At 41.6% G+C, this 13,324-nt stretch overlaps 2 protein-coding genes across 6 annotated transcripts in view; one reads left to right on the top strand and one right to left on the bottom strand.

Moving 5' to 3' along the window:
* LOC106095665 (phosphatidylinositol 4-phosphate 3-kinase C2 domain-containing subunit beta) overlaps positions 1–13,324 on the bottom strand; it is a 191,114-nt gene that overhangs the window by 139,324 nt on the left and 38,466 nt on the right. The window lies entirely within an intron of this gene.
* LOC106094398 (transmembrane protein 64) overlaps positions 6,304–13,324 on the top strand; it is a 101,277-nt gene continuing 94,256 nt past the window's right edge. For 2 of the 5 annotated variants that reach the window (XM_059363666.1, XM_059363676.1), the window contains exon 1: positions 6,304–6,538. The gene's annotated coding sequence lies outside the window, so the exon portion shown is untranslated. Of the gene's footprint in view, positions 6,649–6,682; positions 6,752–13,324 lie in introns of those variants that run through there. The other 3 variants (XM_059363672.1, XM_059363669.1, XM_059363675.1) reach the window with 3 other exon arrangements.

The raw sequence follows: 13,324 nt of genomic DNA, 5'->3' as shown, positions 1-13,324 counted from the left end.
CTCCGGCTTGCTGCACAGTCAAAATCCAAAAGAAAGATTTTTCCTTCTTAGGGCAGAGGCATATGCTGTCATTTGGTCCATCATGGCGCTCTTCCCAGCCAGAACTTCCTCTGATGGGCCAAATGACAACACAACACCAACTGTCAATCAGGCAGGGATCGTGGCTCATGCCTAAGCAGTTCGCTATTGTCCGCCAGGTGGCGCTTCGAGCGACATTAAGGCGCACGCGACACAAGTATCGCCAGCATTTGTTATTAAGCAAATAAAAAGCAAACCAAAACAAAAATCAGCTGTTGTTCTGCAAATTTTCACTGGAAGCCGTTTGTGTACTTTTGCTTGCAAATTTTTTTAAGAGAGTAAAATGGCTCTTACTCTCCTGCAAATCTTTACTAAAAAAAGTACGCGAACAGACCTAATTTCATAAACAGAATACCGTTACTCTTAGGAATGCCAGTAAATGGAATGAGAAAAATAAATCAAACAAAGAATTCAGTCTGTCATAAAGTTTTTTGGTGTACTGACGCGAACCAATCGGTGGTGTAAAAGAGTTTAATTTAAAAGAAATAAAGTGATATGTTTTAGTTACCATGTAAAAAAGTCTTCTGAAACTTTTATGGCGCTATTCTTGGTAAGAATAAAAAGAAATAATGACGATATATAATTTTGTTTTTATTCGTGTATATATATTTTATTTTCAGATATTTCGGGTTGAACAGTTAAGTATTTTTGGTGAATATTGCCTAGTTTTAATGTTTTTTTTAATATTTTCCAATTTTTTGTCTTATGCATACCTATATACTTGAATTCTTTTTGTTTTTTCATTATAATATTAAAATAGAAATAAAACCAATTTTAACGATTTTAATATCATGGGCGGGGCAGCGGTCATATTCTCTCTCTAGGCGCTCGAAGAAAATATCCTTGGTCTGCTCGTCTTTGTCATCCGTCGGGGTCATGGGCGGATTGTGGCTAGCCTCCCACCGGGAGTAACCACAAATTCATGCACCGTGTTCACCGCGTCACTACAACACCGTTTGATGTTGTAGTGACGCCATTTCCAATCCAACGCACTTACTGTAATATCTGCCTTGTACTTCTCCAATATATATATATACTGCACCTTCTCTTCAAAGAGTGCGGACATTCCAGGTGCTGATCCGCAAATCTTGGTCCTTTTTTCGTTTGCGTGGGTCGTTGGGGGGGGGGCCCGTTTTTACTATTCCTTTGTTTCTCATACTGGCCCAGCCCCCCAACCGCATGGGTTTTGTGGAATTGCACATGTATCCCTCGTTGTAGCGAACCGCTTGCTCCAAAATCCGATGCTCGCCTCCAGCCGCCCCTAACCTGGGAACAGACGCTGATCTTGGTCATTGGTTATTTGAAAGCGCCAATAACTCGCCTTGTCATCTCGAGTATCATTGGCACTCAGTATTTAATTAAGAGCCAGTGCCACCTGACTTCTCACTGAGACTCTCCTCTCGAAAATCGCTGATTGCTCGCGACCGCTTTTGCAGCTACTCCGCATAAAAACGGAGCTTTCCACCATCCGCAACCTGTGGACGCGCCCGGTATCTTTTAGCTAAGCTTCCCGTAATAACGATGGACACCACACAAGTCGGGGCTAAAATTCCAGCCTGTGTGGCGTTCATAGTTATCCCGTGTCGGCCGGGAGATGAACGAGTGTTCTTATCTTAATTCTGGAGTTGTTTTTTCCCTGTAAGAGTCTGATCACCAAAGAGTTTCTCCACTAGTTTGCAGAAAGCCATATAGTTGCAAAAAATTTATACGCAACAGGAGCTTATGTTCATTTATTGCTCAGGCTCTATAGGAGGGGTAATAAATGGTGCTGTTCTCAGGCGATTTGGCTTGCCTGCATTATAATCTTACGATTTGAGTTTTTGCAAAAAAACTTTAATAAAACTTTTTGGTGGCCTTCACGCAAAATTCATTCACCATAAAAATGTTCAATCCCATGGCAGCCGGTTGTACGTACTGGACTGACCCGATGAAATCCGTCATCGGCAAGGACTGCCGCCTCAGTGTACAACACACTGCTACAACAACAGCATAAAATCTTGTTGTCGTTGTGACAGTTTGTTGTGCCCATCTGCTTGATTCTGTTGAGTGTCCAGATCCAGGAACTCTGCGACCAAGATGTGTTGCGTCCAGAGGGATCTGGGTCTGAGTTGTTGTTGTAGCAGTATGTGGTACACTGAGGCGGCAGCCCTTGCTGATGAAGGAATTCATCGGGTCAATCCGGTACATACAACCGGATTGACCCAAAGAATTCCGCTACAGGTTCAACTAAATCGAAAAGAAAGCGTTGGGCGTTCAAACAAGTAGTCAGTATCATATAATGACCTACACGTATGGTAACGTTCTGACGGATTGGCGGGACGTATGAGTGGACTAATTTCAATTTGAAATAAAACAGCCTGTTTGTGGATGTTGAACGCTGGCGTTCGTTCGGCCCGCAAATGAAAAAAAACTGATTTAGATTTGTTTGTCATTATAAAGGTAGAATTTAGAGAACGACAAAACGAACAAAATCGTAAGCATTCCCATACGAAATGGGTTCATATATATCGTAACAGCTGTCAATAAAGCGAAGCAAATTTCAAAACCAGTCACTTGATGAATTGCTTCTAAGAGAGAATTATCTAGCAGAAATGCAAAGCAAAAAACAAGTGAAAGTATACAAATTTATAGAATCACCACGGATTTTATGATAAATATAAGGGGCCAAAAAAGATTGTCTATAACAATTTACGAACATCTCTCTTAAGCGTATTTTGTCAAATTTTTGGCATAAATTAAAGCTTTTAGGAGCTTTAAGAGAAAAAAATGTTCCTTTGTGCCTCGAGGTTGTTGTTGTTGCCACATGATAAATGAGCAAGCTCGTTCCGGGCATCATTGGTACTCGGTATTTACGCAAGAGTCAGTGCCGTCCGGTTTCTCACTGAGACTCTTAACTCGATACCACTGATTGTCCGCGACTGTAGTTGCAGCTACTCCGTATGGATCACTCCACTATGTGCAACCAGTGGACACTCCCGGTAGTTCGCAGCTAAGCTTCTGGTGAAAACGATACAGTTTGGAGGTCAAAGTTCCAACCTCTGTGGTGCTCATGGTTATCGCGTGTAGGCGTGCCTCCAGGTAGTTAAATAATGTGGGGCTCCTCCTCACCTGCCAAAGAAGGATGATTACATTTATTTTTTTATTAAATACATCACATTTTTTATGTTAAACATGTTTTGAACTTGTGTATGTGATTCAAATAAAGAAATCACCACATAGTTGCACAATCGTACATACAAATTGGTAGTAGATTAAGAGAAATCGAAAAATACCCCTATGGAAATCCCAAAATCATAAGCATGTGAAAATGAAAACACTGACTTACTACGTATGTGCAGGCGAAAAATTGAATTCGACATACACAAACAGAAATAGATTCGATTTCGAACGATTGTTGTTTGTTCGTCTGGACTATTGTACGACATCCACAAACTGGCTATAAGTTTAAAACTGGAAACGATTATCACAAAATTTCTATCTTGCCATTCCTTTACAAAGTTTTTGAGCGCTTAGTTCACAAGCAAATGGTCAGAGCCCTTAGCAATGAATAGAGGCGTGCCTCAAGGTTCTATCTTGGACCCGCTCTTGCTTTCCATGTACATCAACATACATTTTTTTCGTGGTTGCAAGAAAAAAATCACCAATGCCTGTTATGTCACTGCGTACAAGCAAACGAAATTTTCTGCAATGGTACCGGTAAAGAAAAATTCGTTTGGGATTTGTCAATCCTAACGAAAATTTCGCCAGAGTTTCATACTGCGCTAAAAAATCAGCTTTTGCTCAAATTTTTAGGTTATGTCATACGAAAATAACATACAGGTATGATAGCAATGAATGATGGATCGTATGTAAATTGACAATTTTGACAAACATTACATTAAACAGGCGCTATTAGACGGTATGTAAATGTCTTATGAACATACCGTGTAATAGCGCCTTTACTGCCAACACTGATGTATGGTTCTGAATTGTTCGGAATATGTGACTCAAGAAGCAAGCACAGATTGCAAACAGCTTATAATACCATCGCAAGATATATCTACGGCCTGAGAAAACGTGAAAGCTGCTCGCAGTTTACAAAAGAATTGCAAGACGTTGATTTTAACAACCTTTTAAACATTAAGGCTGTTATGATGCTGCATGAAATTATTTACAAAAAAACACCACAGTATCTCTACAAAAATTAGCTTTTGGCCGAACCACCAGAAGGATATTGATCGTCCCAAAGCGACACAATCTGCTAGTGTCCGAATGGCATTTCTTTTTCAATGCAGTCCGTCTATGGAACCGTCTTTGCCAAAATTAATACAAGTTTTAGGCAACGCAAGCAAGTTCAAAATATCTCTTCAACATGTATTAAATATTTATTTACAACTAATAATTTTTGTTTAGAAATTGTAATTAAAACAAAAAAATGAAATGTGTGAAATCATAAAATAAATAAATAAATATATAAATGTACATGCTTTCACTTTTACAGGAGCATACCTATACCGTTTCACTAATTGAACATCAAAAATATTCGAGAATTTAACATTTATCGGTTTTTATAAATCAATACAGCTTTTGAGATCTTTGAGGTATGATAATAAATACAAAACAAATAGTACAACGAAAAACGGTCTATATTTCGCTATGCAAAAGAATTAAAGAAACTAACAAAAGTATACAGTTAAATCAGTTAAAGTTAACAACTATCGGTAGTCTGCCATTTCTCCATTCTATACTTTTCGTAAATAAATCTTTTTTCTTTGTTATTCTATTCTATTTTTGCCAAAAACTAAAATTTCTGCTTTGCATACGATTCGTAAATAAACTTTATTCTTATGCTCTCAAAACAGCAGAGAAGAGAAACTAATACAATTCTCAACCCCCAACCAGGGATGCCAGATTGTTTTGGGACAGATCCCCAAATTTCCCCAAAAAATATCCAATTACAATGCTTTTTCCCTAAAAAACTGAATATGCTGATTGTTTTTTTTTTTTTTATAAAAATTGTTATGCCCATAACAAAAGCATTGGTGCATTTTAATTTTGTCATTGTTCGGCCGGGCCGAATCTTGGGAACCCATAACCATGGATTCTGCTAAAAATTTATACAAAATAAATTTAGTTGAAGGACATTATTTTATTCTATTGTACATACCAAACTTCTGTAAAACCAGCAAAAATTAAGCCTCTAGGAGCCGAACAAGGATGGTCGGGAGAACGGTTTACATGGCTGCTATATCAGGTTCTTGACTCATTTGGACTGTACTTTGCATAGTTGTTAGAAGTCATAATAGAACACTATGTGCAAAATGTCAGCCAAATCGGTTGAAAACTGAGGCTTCCAGGGGCTCAAGAAGTCAAATCGGGATATCGTTTTATATGGGAACTATATCAGGTTATAGACCGATTTGCGATGTACTTGGCACAATTATTTGAAGTCATAACAGAATACTATGTGCAAAATCGGATGAAAATTGAGGCTTCCAGGGGCTCAAGAAGTCAAATCGGGAGATCGGTTTATGTGGGAGCTATATAAGGATCTGTACGAATTTGAACCGTACTTGACACAGTTATTGAAAATCATGACAGAACACTATGTGCAAAATTTCAGCAAAATCGGATGAAAATTGAGGCTTCCAGGGACCTAAGTAATCAAATCGGGACCGATATGACCCATTTGAAATACCCAACGACCTTCATCAATATCAAGTGTCTATACAAAGTTTGAAGCGGCTAGCTCTATGCGATCGACCGCTATCGTGATTTCGACAGACGGACATGGTTAGTTCGACTCAGAATGTCGAAATCACAACCATCCTATGGTGGTGGGTATAAAAATACTACGTGCAAAATTTCAGTCAATAACAATTGCGGCTTACAGGAGATCAAATCGGAAATTAGTTTTATTCGGTTTATATGGGAGCTACTTTATCAGGTTGTAAACCGATTTGGACCGTACTTGGCACGACTTTTAGAAGTTGTAATAGAAAAGCACGTGTATTTCAACCTAATTGGATGATGTTGCAGTTTCTAGGGGTTTAGAAGTCAAGTCGAAAGACCACCTTTTGCACCGCTTTTTTGCCCCATCAAAATCCTCTACCCCCAAATGAGAAATTTGTTTCCGCAGTCACGAAAAAAATACCCAGTTTGGGGAAATTTCCCCTAATCTGACAACACTGCCCACAACTGCTTTATACATATATTCATCAAAATATCAACTCTTGAGGGCATTCGTAAAGAAAACAGCAAACAGAGCAAACGTCAATTTGTATAATTCGACTATCCTATCCGATTGAAAAGAGTCTGGTTGATTATTCGGTTATTCGCGCTGCGCTGCTCCCCTGTTCCCCTAGTTTTGGATTGTTGCTCCCATTTAAACAATAACAATTGAAAAGAACGGACGCAATTTTTGGATTTCTTCGTCGAGTGAAGAAAAAAAGCTTACAAAAATATGTGCAGCAATAAATAAGTATGAAGGTGTATATAGCATCGTTTATTGCACAAGTGAACAAAATTAGAAAGTCAAGGCAAAAATTACAATGGAAAGCATAAAGTGCATATTGAATAAAACATAAAAAGGTGTTTACATTTTTCAAACAAGTTTGATATAATAAGTATCAAAAGCTTTAAATTATTGCAAAATCAAAAAGAAATCGAAATAGTCTGCTGCCTGCCATAAAAGGTCAAATGATGTGTTAGCAAATGCCTATCAACAAAAACAATGGCATGGATTACTCAATATCAATGAAAGTGAAATTTATTTTATGCTCAAATTCAACACTCCCCTTTACATCCGTTGTGTCAAAAACTGTTCATATTGTTTTAGCTAAATCATATGTAGTGTTTGTGCAAATAACAAAATAAAATGCGAAATCACTGCGATATTTTTGTGTGTTTGTGAATGTGTGTGTTTGTGTCGCCTATATAAAATAAATGAGAAAGCGCAATGAGTGCGTTTCAATGACGTCGTCATTGCTCATCACAAGCAGCTTCCCCTATATATAAATAGATGCTCCCCCCCCACTCACGCTCAATCAAAACAACTCGCCAGCATTGAATGAGAAATCCCCAAATCTCCACTCACAGCCAGCTATTGTGAAAAACTTAACGGCTACAGCAACGAAATAAAGTGCATACAAAAAAAAATTGAAAAGTTTATGAAGCAAATCAACACCATTTAGACAGGCCTCCCACCAACACCATATGATATGAAATTATTTAAAGAACTCTCCCCCATCCACCACTCACTGACTCTCTTAACATTTAGAATGGAATCACTAGTCAGTGATTTATTTAATAGGCTGGAGTAACTTTTTGTTTTTTCCCGTTCGATTGTGGTTTGATTGGCTTAGTGCAACTTTCCAAGTTTGTTATTCGCAATAGCAACAACATATAAGGGGTGTACGAGTAAATAGTTTTTTTATACCTTCCACCATAAGATGGGGGGTATACTAATTTCGTCATTCTGATTGTAACTACTCGAAATATTCGTCTGAGACCCCATAAAGTATATATATTCTTGATCGTCGTGAAATTTTATGTCGATCTAGCCATGTCCGTCCGTCTGTCCGTCTGTCTGTCGAAAGCACCCTAACTTCCGAAGGGGTAAAGCTAGCCGCTTGAAATTTTGCACAAATACTTCTTATTAGTGTAGGTCGGTTGGTATTGTAAATGGGCCATATCGGTCCATGTTTTGATATAGCTGCCATATAAATCGATCTTGGGTCTTGACTTCTTGAGCCTCTAGAGTGCGCAATTCTTATCCGATTGGAATGAAATTTTGCACGACGTGTTTTGTTATGATATCCAACAACTGTGCCAAGTATGGTTCAAATCGGTTTACAACCTGATATAGCTGCCATATAAACCGATCTTGGGTCTTGACTTCTTGAGCCTCTAGAGTACGCAATTCTTATCCGATTGGAATGAAATTTTGCACGACGTGTTTTGTTATTATATCCAACGACAGTGCCAAATATGGTTCAAATCGGTTCATAACCTGATATAGCTGCCATATAAACCGATCTGGGAACTTGACTTCTTGAGCTTCTAGAGTGCGCAATTTCTATCCGATTTGGCTGAAATTTCGCAAGGCTTTTTTTATTGTTACTTTCAACTAATATGTCAAATAAAGTACAATCGGTTCATAACCTGATATAGCTCCCATATAAACCGATCTGGGATCTTGACTTCTTGAGCCTCTAGAGGTCGCAATTATTATCCGATTTGCCTGAAACTTTGTACGACGGATTCTCTCATGACCATTAACATACCTGTTTATTATGGTCTGAATCGGTCTATAGCCCGATACAGCTCCCATATAAATCGATCTCTCTATTTTACTTCTTGAGCCCACAAAGGGCGCAATTCTTATTCGAATTGGCTGACATTTTACACAGGTCTCCAACATATAATTTAATTGTGGTCGAAACCGGACCATATCTTGATATCTCTCTAATAGCAGAGCAAATCTTTTTTTATATCCTGTTTTGCCTAAGAAGAGATGCCGGGAAAAGAACTCGAGAAATGCGATCCATGGTGGAGGGTATATAAGATTCGGCCCGGCCGAATTTAGCACGCTTTTACTTGTTTTTTTTTTTTAACTTATGCCATAAAAGTATTTCTTATGCATAGTGTGAATGTCTATAGATCGTTAAGTTTCGAATTACACGAAATAAAATGAAATAGGTATCTACATATATAGACTGACACACATATTTATATAAAACAAAAATAAATGTGCATATGTTTAGTTTATTACGTTGTGACCACATATACATATGTATGTGGAGCATTCTTAAGCCTTGACAAAGGTCAATGTGCATTTCAAGACCTATTTCTTTCTCGTTCTCGAGTTTATGACATTCAGTTATCGATGGAATTTAATATCAACAAGTAAAAGCACTCGGAGACCACCGTAGCGCAGAAGTCTGCATGTCCGCCTGTGACGCTGCACGCCTGGTTGCGAATCCTGGCGAGAACATCAGACATTTATGCGGTACTATGCCATGCTAAACTTCTCCCCAAAGAGGTGTCGCAATGGGACACTCCGTTCGGACTCGGCTATAAAAAGGAGCATAAAAAGGAGCAATCGGACAGCTTTCAGTGATATGTGAGAAGATTTCCCCAGTTTCTTATGCATCGCATGGAATAAGTTCTTTGAATAATGGGATCTCTATCAAGTTATAAACCACCGGCACGGCATAGCTGTGAGCACCACACAGGCTGGAACTTTGAGCTTCAATCTGTATAGCTATCACGAGAAGCTTAGCTGCAAGCTACCGGGCCCGTCCACTGGTTGAGGATAGTGGAATGCTCCATAAGGAGTAGTTGCAACGGCAGTCACGGACAATCAGCGGCATCGAGTGAGTGTCTCAGTGAGAGGCCGGGCGGCTTCGGGTCTTGCATAAATACTGAGAGCTCATGATGCTCGATATGACAAGGCGAGATATTGGCGCATTTAAATAATAAGGCGACCGGTCCTTTGGACCGGAACGAGATTCCTTACCTACAAGGGCTTTATGAGGATCGGCACCTCTACAACAACAATAATTGCGGATTTTTCATATAGTCGCCGTTGACAAATTTTTTCACAGCTTGTGACTCTGTAATTGCATTATTTCTTCTGTCAGTTATCAGCTGTGACTTTTAGCTTGCTTTAGAAATAAAGTGTAAAAAAAGTATATTTGATTAAAGTTCATTCTATTGTAAGTTTTATTAAAAATGCATTTACTTTCTTTTAAAAAATCCGCAATTACTTTTTGGGCAACCCAATATATTCGTGTCTCACAAGTGAAAACACATGTTTTTCACGGCTACTTTTTTGAAACACTACAAGAATTTCAATGATATCATAATCCCATGGCAGCCGGTTGTACGCACCGGATTGACCCGATGGAACCCTCATCGGCAAGGGCTGCCGCCTCAGTGTACGTGTTCGTCTTTTTTCGTCATGTGAGAGGCACATCCCGGAGTGCCTTCTCCGCAGGCTTCTGGTCCGTGCCGGATTGAAAAGAACCCCGGACCCTGGTTCTGTTCGGTTTGCCAGAACCGCCTCCATCATCGGTCGGTGTCGGTGAGGTGTAACCGATGGACGGAGGGAGTGGTTACATTTCCGATCTTGCTCTGGCCTTACTTCACTACGGGAGTATAGTCATACTGGATATGTCGTAAGGTGCTGTGCGAACATAGCCCGCAGTGGGTTACAAGCGTCGTCGCTTCTGCGTCCTCGTCGTCGGACTATGTGACCACCCCGACTTCTCCCGTACGGCAACATACGCAACGGCAGCATCCCAGCGCAAATATTGTCAGGCGAGAGCCGGGAAATGTATCATTTTTGCAACTAAACTGCAACGGTCTCCGTGGCAAGATCGATGAGATTGTGGATTTCATGAGTCGGTAAGATATATTGGTCGCAGCAATCCAAGAGACAAAGCTGACCAACACCTGCAGCTTGCACAGTTGTCACGGGTACAATGTGCTACGTAAGGAGGTGGGGGATTGGACTTCGTGATACACCATTCCCTGCAATATAGACCCATCTCGCCTGTGCCTGGCGCTAGTGACCCCTACATGGAATACATGGGGATAGCAGTCAGGTCCGGTACTGCCGAGATAGAGCTACACAACATGTACATACAGCCGATTTGTAGCTGTGTGCCTATTAATGGCCAAGCTTACAACCCCAACATCAGTGGGTTACTATCTGGCCATAATCGTCTGGTTCTAGGGGACTTTAGTGCGCATCACACTTCATGGCATTCTCCCCTAGGTAACGACCAGCGTGGAATAGCTTTCGCAGAGCAGATTGAAGGCTCCCCGTTTTGCAGTGTGAATGAGGATGCCCCCACTAGGATTACGAGGAGGTGCAGCAGCTCGCCAGACATTTCCATTGCATACCCTGATCCCCTGAGTGACGTATCCTGGCAAGCCGTCATCTCTTTGGGGTCAGACCACCTCCCCATAATTCTCACCATCGACCGACCACCCGACTTCATAACCTCTGAGCGTCGGACATTTATCAATCAGAAGAAGGCCGATTGGGCTGGCTTAAGAGAGTATATCAATCGCCGCTTCAGTGAACTGCATCCCCCTTGGATGTGCTAGTGGCCGAGAGGAAATTCCGAGACATCATTAACCCAGCAGCCCCCCGCTTTATACCAGCCGGTCGAATACCCCAAGTGCAGCCCAATTTTCCGGCGCAGGCAGTGGTACTCGCAGACGAGTGTGATGGGATTCGTTGTATGGACCCCACTAACCCCGGAATCAGCGAGCTGAATCTATAGCTAAACAGGGTAATCAACGAACATAAGCGGAATTTGTGGCTGGAACACTTGGAGCAATGTAACTTAGGCACCGGTGTAGGCAAGCTGTGGTATACTGTTAATTCACTTTCGAACCCCGATAGACGGGATGACAGGACCTGAGCCACTTTTGGCGAAATAAACGTAACTGATACGAAGAGATGCGCCAGGTTGTTAAACTGTCGATTTATTGTGCATCCCGAGAGTGACAGGGCAAGGAGGAGAGCCATTCGCCGTATTCGTGGTCTCCGAGCCGATGAACAGCCATTACAATTTACCGTGGGCGAAGTTACGAATATCATCCGTTGCGCCAAATCATCTAAGGCGTTAGGCCCGACGGAATCTCTACATTGATGTTGAAGAATGTGGATTCACCTGGAGTTGAGTACCTTACTACTATCCTCAACCTGTCTTTGAACACTCTTATTGTTCCCGATATCTGAACAATTGGCAGAGTGATCCCGTTACTGAAGCCTGGAAAGGTCCCGAGTTTGGGGGAGTCGTACAGACCGTTCTACCTTCTCTCACCACTGGCAAAGACACTTGAGGCATTACTCCTTCCGAGCCTCGTAGGAGAATTTCCATTCGCCGAGCATCAACATGGATTTCGAAGACTGCATAGCACAACAAAAGCTTGCATGCCATCACCGCACACATTTGCCGTGGCTTCAATCAGCCCCGGCCATGTGATAGGACGGTCCTAGTGGCACTGGACCTATCGAAGGCATTCGACACGGTCAGCCATATTAAATTATTTAAGGACATCGCCAACACGTCCCTCCAGCCAGGCCTGAAACGATGGGTCGCGAATTATGTGTGTGGTCGCCAGTCATTTGTGGAATTTAGGGATAAGAAGTCTAAACACCGTAGAGTGAAACAGGGAGTTCCCCAAGGTAGGGTGATATTTCCGGCACTGTTTAACCTCTACCTATCCTCCATTCCACCCTCTCCAGACGGCATAGAGATCGTATCATATGCGAACGATTGTACGGTCATGGCATCAGGCCCTCCACCCATTGTTGACATCTGCGATAGGTTGAACGTCTACCTCAACGAACTTGCCTCATATTTCGCTGCAAGACATCTGAAGATATCTGTCATCAAATCTTCAGCCACATTGTTCACTACAAATACGTGTGAGGTGCATACTGAGCTGATTGTGATGGTCGATGGAGAAATGATTCCGACCATGAAGTGTCCCAAAATACTTGGCGTCACATTTGACAGCTCTTGCACTTCGGGTGCAGACAAAGAATCCTTGTTGACCACGGACAAAGCAATTGGCCGGTCTGTGGCAAGCTATGCAGCGCCAGCTTGTGACACACAGTGGAATAATATTCAGATCTGTCAGAATGCCTCCCTCCGAACTGCGACGGGCTGTCTCCTCAGTTCTCATGTGGACCACCTCCATCAGGAGACAAAGATCATACCAGTGCGAAGACATAACTACATACTGTCTAAGGAATACCTTTTGGGCTGTTATCGCAGAGACCATCCAAATCATCATCTAGTGGATAGATACCCACCGCCTAGAAGCCTTAAGGTAGATCTACATGATCTAGAGCGTGAGGTTTAGCGCTATAAGAGAGAACCTCTAGATCAAGCGGCATATCAAGCAGGTCTAGACAAGATTCATGCAGACACGGTAACAGATGAGGTAAATGGCTTACGGGTGAATGTAGTCCTTGGAGAAAGACCGCCTACCATTGCACCTGAAGAAATTGATCTCCCCCGGCAAACCAGAGTAGTTCTGGCCCAATTACGTTCCGCCAGATGCAGCCGCCTCAACTCCTACAGAGGAAGGATTGATGCCGAGGTGCAAGATGTATGTCCCGATTGTAACCAGGGACCGCACGATACACGCCACCTGTTTAACTGCCCAGCCAGACCCTCTCGACTCAGACCCAGTTCCCTGTGGTCGCACCATGTCCTGATGAATAAAATCAGTTCCT

The sequence above is a fragment of the Stomoxys calcitrans genome, chromosome 1 (genome assembly GCF_963082655.1).
Source record: "Stomoxys calcitrans chromosome 1, idStoCalc2.1, whole genome shotgun sequence".
Taxonomy (NCBI): Eukaryota; Metazoa; Arthropoda; class Insecta; order Diptera; family Muscidae; genus Stomoxys; species Stomoxys calcitrans.
The sequence above is the reverse complement of the archived record's forward strand: the minus strand, read 5'-3'. Positions and strand labels throughout refer to the sequence as shown.